Source organism: Babylonia areolata, chromosome 19 (assembly GCF_041734735.1).
Source record: "Babylonia areolata isolate BAREFJ2019XMU chromosome 19, ASM4173473v1, whole genome shotgun sequence".
NCBI classification, from domain to species: Eukaryota; Metazoa; Mollusca; class Gastropoda; order Neogastropoda; family Buccinidae; genus Babylonia; species Babylonia areolata.
The window spans coordinates 9,927,748-9,933,577 of record NC_134894.1 but is presented as its reverse complement, the minus strand read 5'-3'; the positions used below and the strand labels follow the sequence as shown (position 1 = coordinate 9,933,577).

Sequence of the window (5,830 nt, the reverse complement as noted above, 5' to 3'; positions counted from 1 at the left end):
TTAATGTTTTGGGTTTGATTTTGTGTGTGTGTGAGTGTGTGACGTGTAGGGGGTGGAGGTGGGGGTTTAGTTGCGAGTGTATGAGGTGAGTGTCGTGGTGTGTGTGTTTTGTGTTTGGGTGTAATTTTGTGTGTGAGTGTGCGTGTGAGTGTGACATGCATTTGTGTGTGTGTGTATGTGTGTAGTTCTGAGTGTGTGACATGAGTGTCAGGGTGGTTGTTGTTTTATGTTTGTCCTGGTGTAGTTGTCTTTGCATTTGTTTGTTGTATGTTTCAGTGTGTTGTTGTGTATGTTTTATGACGTGTTTTTGTGTATTGTCACAAATGGTATGTGTGCGTAGTTGAGTACGTGTGACGTGTGTGTATGTTTGTGTATGATATGCATCTGTGTGTATGCGTACAGACAGAGCCAGACTATTATTTTGTTAGTGTGATTCTCTCTCCATCTGTCTCTCTCTCCAGTTCTCTCTTCCCATATCTCTCTCACTTCCACGCATAACGCATATAACACAGGCATGCCACACATAGAAACTGCACGCACGAACACACACGTACTAACTGCGCGCTCGCACACGCACGCACACACACACACACACACACACACAAAGTCACTTTCACAAGTGCACACACATGCATGCACGCACTCGCACGAACAAGCAACGCACGCGATCAGGACAAAAATAGTTCACAGCACATTTCTTTTTACATGCAAAGTGTCTGTAAATCGTGAATGACTGATCGACAAATTACAGCTTCGAAGTGCGACATGTCGCCAATTACATGCACCACCAGAAGTCCTTATTTAAGACCCCCACCCGCGAAAAGAGAAAGACAGAACCCGAATGAAATTGGAAGGTGGTATAAGAGAAGGAACCGCTGATGATTCAAGTTGTTTTAAACTTGGTCTGATGCAATTGTTAAAAGCTCACGGAAAAGACCGTGCAGAAAGACATACAGACAGAGAGATGCACACGCACACACATGCAAACACACAGACACAGACATACACACACGCTCTCTCTTTCTCTCTCTCACACACACACACACATACACACGTAGGGACACATTGGCACACACACACACACACACACACACAAAGAGATAGAGTGAGAATATTAGACAATTTTTTATGTGCGTGTGCCGCGCACTGGCGCGTGAAATTGCTGTCCACAAGCCTCTGTGCGTGCTTGTGTGTGTGTGCGCGCGCGTGTGTGTGTTTGTGTTGTTTTTTGTTGTTGTTTTTATATCCTTTTTCTTCTTTGTTCTTAAAGGAACAATAACCCGCCACTCATAATTCACCTTACAGAAAAACAAAGAAGGAGAAAAAACAAACAAAACAAACAACAACAACAACAACAACATAGGAATGAATACTGCCTTGGTGAAGCTAGCTGTCTTAGTCTGTCTCTCTGTTTGTCTGTCTGTCTGTCTGTTTGTCTGTCTCTCTACTGTCTGTGAGTCTGTCTGTCTATCTATCTATATCTATCTATCTATATCACACACACACACACACACACACACACACACACACACACACACTGACACACACACTGACACACACACACACACACTGACACACACACACACACACTATCGACGTCCGCCTTAAAAAAAAAAAAAAAATAAAATAAAATAAAATAAAATAAAATAAAAGCAAAAAATCAGGGAACAGCCGAAAACTTTCCATTACAACACACTACGTGCTATGTTAACTGTGTTACCGAATCACTGGTAGCGTAGACAATGACTGCATCGCGGTCACCTTTCATAAGATCTACATAGCGAGAAGATAGGTATGTCAATTGGAAAACAACACTGCTAGCAGCATTGAACCAAGCACGCCACCAACCTTTGCCAGTGTACGTATAGCACCTGGAAATGACTTGATCCAAGCACCCTTTTGACTCCAGGGAGTGGAGTGATGGGCCCTGAAACACTCTCCCCTTGACTTTATTTCAGGGCAGGCCTTTTTTAGTCTTTAACTCTGGCACTGTATAAACACCACTGAACCTCTTTCCCCGTTGGAATATCATGTTATGTATGTATGTATGTATATACATATATATACTTTTATGAAAATCAAGACAAATCTTGAGGGGACAGGACAAGAATGACTCCATCCCTTGTCCTCTAAGGAGTCATTTGATTCGGGGCTTGTTCAGTCGTGTAGTACTGCTGGCCCTATGCTATCTACTGCCCTCAATGACTGTTAGAATCGAAAAAAATACCTGTTCACTTGGAGTGATGTTTGAACCAGTACTGGCGTGGGCTGGAGATGTAGCCAGAATTAACTCCGTACTTTTTTTTTTCCCCCCGTCACCAGTTATAATACTTTCTTTTGCTACTATTATACTAATTGACTAGAGCGAAATGACTGGATAAAATTTGTTGGTGCCTAATGCTCCAGCTGGAGCAAAGAGGATGAATAAAAACGCACTGACTTCCGGAAAAAAAATGGTGTTTCAATTCATGAATCAACGTCCGGAACAATTAGCCCCAAACTGAGAAAATAGAATAGAGCTGTCCCACTTCAGGTCAAAGTTGTGAATTTTCAGCTCTCCAGATTTATTTCCCTTCTTTTCGTTCGTTCTTTAGTTTAACGTCTTTTCACTGTAAGTGATATTAGACGAGGGAAGGAAAAAAATCGAGTGGGAGGAGGGGGGATGGGGGGGGGGGGGAATTACTGTGTACGCATACGAGTAAGTGAAAGTGTGTGTGTGTGTGTGTGTGTGTGTGTGTGTGTGTGTGTGTGTGTGTGTGTGTGTGTGTGTGTGTGTGAAAATTACTGATTTAAGTTTTGTTTAAAAACAACAACAAACCCCCCCAAAAAAAACCCCAACAACAATATAACATATTTCTAATGAAAAACTAACAACTATAACAGCGAACCAACAGGACTATTTAACAAGGAGTTGAAAAAGTCATACATTAGCAATGGACTGCTGAAGATCGTCAACACTGAAGATGATTTCAGTTCAGGGATTTGAGACTTTAACATATCGCAAGTTGGTATATGATCGGTTGTTATGTGAGCACCACAGATGCAAGAAACATTACTGACATATTTTGTCCTAAAACAATTCATTTTCCATCTGCAGATTAGAGAAATGATTTGCCTCTTATGAAAATCATTATGGTAATGTTTTCCCTTCTTTTGGTGATTCTTCAGTGGCGTTAGTATGACCGAATGTAGGTATACTTCAACGATAACAGTCAAGATTAAATAATAACTCAGTTACATACTAATCTAAGCTTCTAATGATATTTGATAGAAATTTGATTTTCAGCGCGTGGATGCCACTTCAAGACAAAGTTTTGAGTATTCCCACACTGAAGCCATTTTATGCCTTCTCCGTCCAGATCAATGACTCCACAGCGGTTAACACCGGGGGGGCAGGGGCTAGGGGGTGTCATTCTGGGGCGTGACACCGGAGCTCGTGGCTCTCAGCTCCACTGCCAGCAGCCAACAAGTTGCATGCAACACACTGACGTACGTTACGCACGTGCATCAGTCTTCATCTTTTTTCAGATCCTTCTGTGACTTTGTGCCTCAGTCAGCAAGGACGAAGTTAGCTGCGGAGAGGCAGAAATATGTTGTTGTTTTTATCCTGGGACTGATTTTGGCATTGGAACAGTTCATCATAGAAGCAAGCGCTCTGTGCGTGATTGTGAGTGCGTGTGTGAGGTGGTTACGCAATGATTCTTTAGTGCTTCAGTTTGCGTGCACACGACTCTGTTTCACAATCATTGCACATAAGAGGTTCTTTTTCTGGGCCGAGCGAAGTTGTAAGCACGGAGAGGCGTGGAAACTGTAACTGTACTCCGCGTTTGGTGAGTTATTCTTTGTTTTTTACAATTTATTTATCATAATATTTTGGTGAGGAACTTCGATCTGTCGTTGGTGACCAGTGTGTGTGTGTGTGTGTGTGTGTGTGTGTGTGTGTGTGTGTTCATTATTATTATTATTGTTGTTATTATTATTATTTTGTTTTTAATCTTATTTTTCTTTATTTATTTATCTGTTGTTGCTTTTTTTTTTCCCCCGCATTGTATTTCATTTCATTATCTATCTGCTTACCATTTTCCCCCTCAAGGCCTGACTAAGCGCGTTGGGTTACGCTGCTGGTCAGGCATCTGCTTGGCAGATGTGGTGTAGCGCATATGGATTGTCCTAACGCAGTTCGTGATGTCTCCTTGAGTAACTGGATTGAACTCTGTGTGTGTGTGTGTGTGTGTGTGTGTGTGTGTGTGTGTGTTATTGGTTGTATCTCTCTCTCATTTTCTTTGCGGGGAGGGGGGATGAGGGTACAGGGAATTAGGCAACAATGTTTGGCTCCAAACTGGACATCTGGAGGGTTAGTGTTTCGTGTGTTGGTTTTTCTTTCTGTCCTTTGCTTTCATAATAATATTTGTAATCATGATGTCAAATCAAAAGTTTGTATTAGTTAATCGTTTCTTTCTTTCTTTGGAATCACAATGTTAATAATAATAATAATAATATAATATTTATATAAGCGCTGAATCTTGTGCAGAGACAAATCTAAGCGCTTTCACGCCAGTCATTTACACGCATGCATCATTCTAGAACTGAAGAAACTGAAGACAAGGAAGAGGTAGGGGAGGGAGACTATTTTGTGAATAGGTGGGTTTTAAGGCCAGACTTGAAAGAGCGGAGTGGGGAGACCTGACGAAGCGAAAGGGGAAGTTCATTCTAAAGGCAAGGTCCAAAGACAGGGAAAGAACGCGTGTGTGTTTGTTTTGAAATCACTAATTGATATTTTCTTCATGAAAAAGAAGAAACTTTACTGAGCTTTTGTTGATTTAAAAAAAGCCTTTGATTCAGTTTGGAGAAGCGGGTTATGGCAAAAACTTGTTCATGAAGGCGTGAATGGTAAAATTTTGCGTGTCATAATGAACATGTGTGATATAATTAAGTCATGTGTGTTTTTAAATGGTGAAAAATCTGATTTCTTTAGCATTTGTAAGGGTGTACGACAAGGAGAAAATCTCTCGCCTTTGCTTTTTTCTCTGTATCTCAATGATTTAGAGTTGTATTTGACTGAGCATAAGAGTCCATCTGTTGAATGTTAACATTTTAGAGTTAGATAACTACATGCAATTATTTGTACTGTTGTATGCAGATGACACAATTTTACTTTCAGAAACGAAAGAAGGATTACAACAGTCCCTCAATGTTTTTCACAAATATTGTTTAAAATGGAAACTAGTGGTCAATGTAAAGAAAACTTAAGTGATGATATTTAATTCTACAAAGAAGCTAAAGCCTGTTTTTAAGTTTGGTGATGCATGTTTGGATGTTGTCGATTCTTTTAAATATCATGGCATCGAATTTAGTAGAAACGGAACTTTTTACAGAGCTAAAAAAAAAAAAAAAAAAAAAAAGATTTATGGACAGGGCCAAAAAGCTATGTTTTCGTTACTTCAGTCAGCCAGAAATCAAGATTTACCTTTACATATCATTCTGGACATGTACCAGTCTATGATTGTTCCTATTTTGTTGTATGGTGCAGAAATACTGGGTTATGAAAATGTAGATATACTTGAAAAATTAGAATTGAAAATTTTGAAACGCTTGTTCAAACTGAACAGAAATACTATGACCCAAATTGTTTATGGAGAAACTGGTATTTATCCAGTTAGTGTGTTAGTGAAAATGAGATTAGTTCGATTTTGGACCAGCTTAGTGGTATCAAACACAGAAAACTATTCTGGGAAAATATATTTGGTATTACTTGACTTATATCGAAATGGTATTTATTCTTCAAAATGGATGAGGTGTATCAGACAAATTTTAATAGAAGCAGGGTATG

General features: G+C 39.8%; 1 protein-coding gene across 2 annotated transcripts in view; it reads left to right on the top strand.

The window, feature by feature from the left end:
- Positions 1 to 3,591: 3,591 nt before the first annotated feature.
- The window catches only part of LOC143294059 (guanine nucleotide-binding protein G(o) subunit alpha-like), a 184,960-nt gene continuing 182,721 nt past the window's right edge, over positions 3,592 to 5,830 (top strand). For both annotated transcript variants that reach the window (XM_076605476.1, XM_076605477.1), the window contains exon 1: positions 3,592 to 3,830. The gene's annotated coding sequence lies outside the window, so the exon portion shown is untranslated. The remainder of the gene's footprint in view (positions 3,831 to 5,830) is intronic.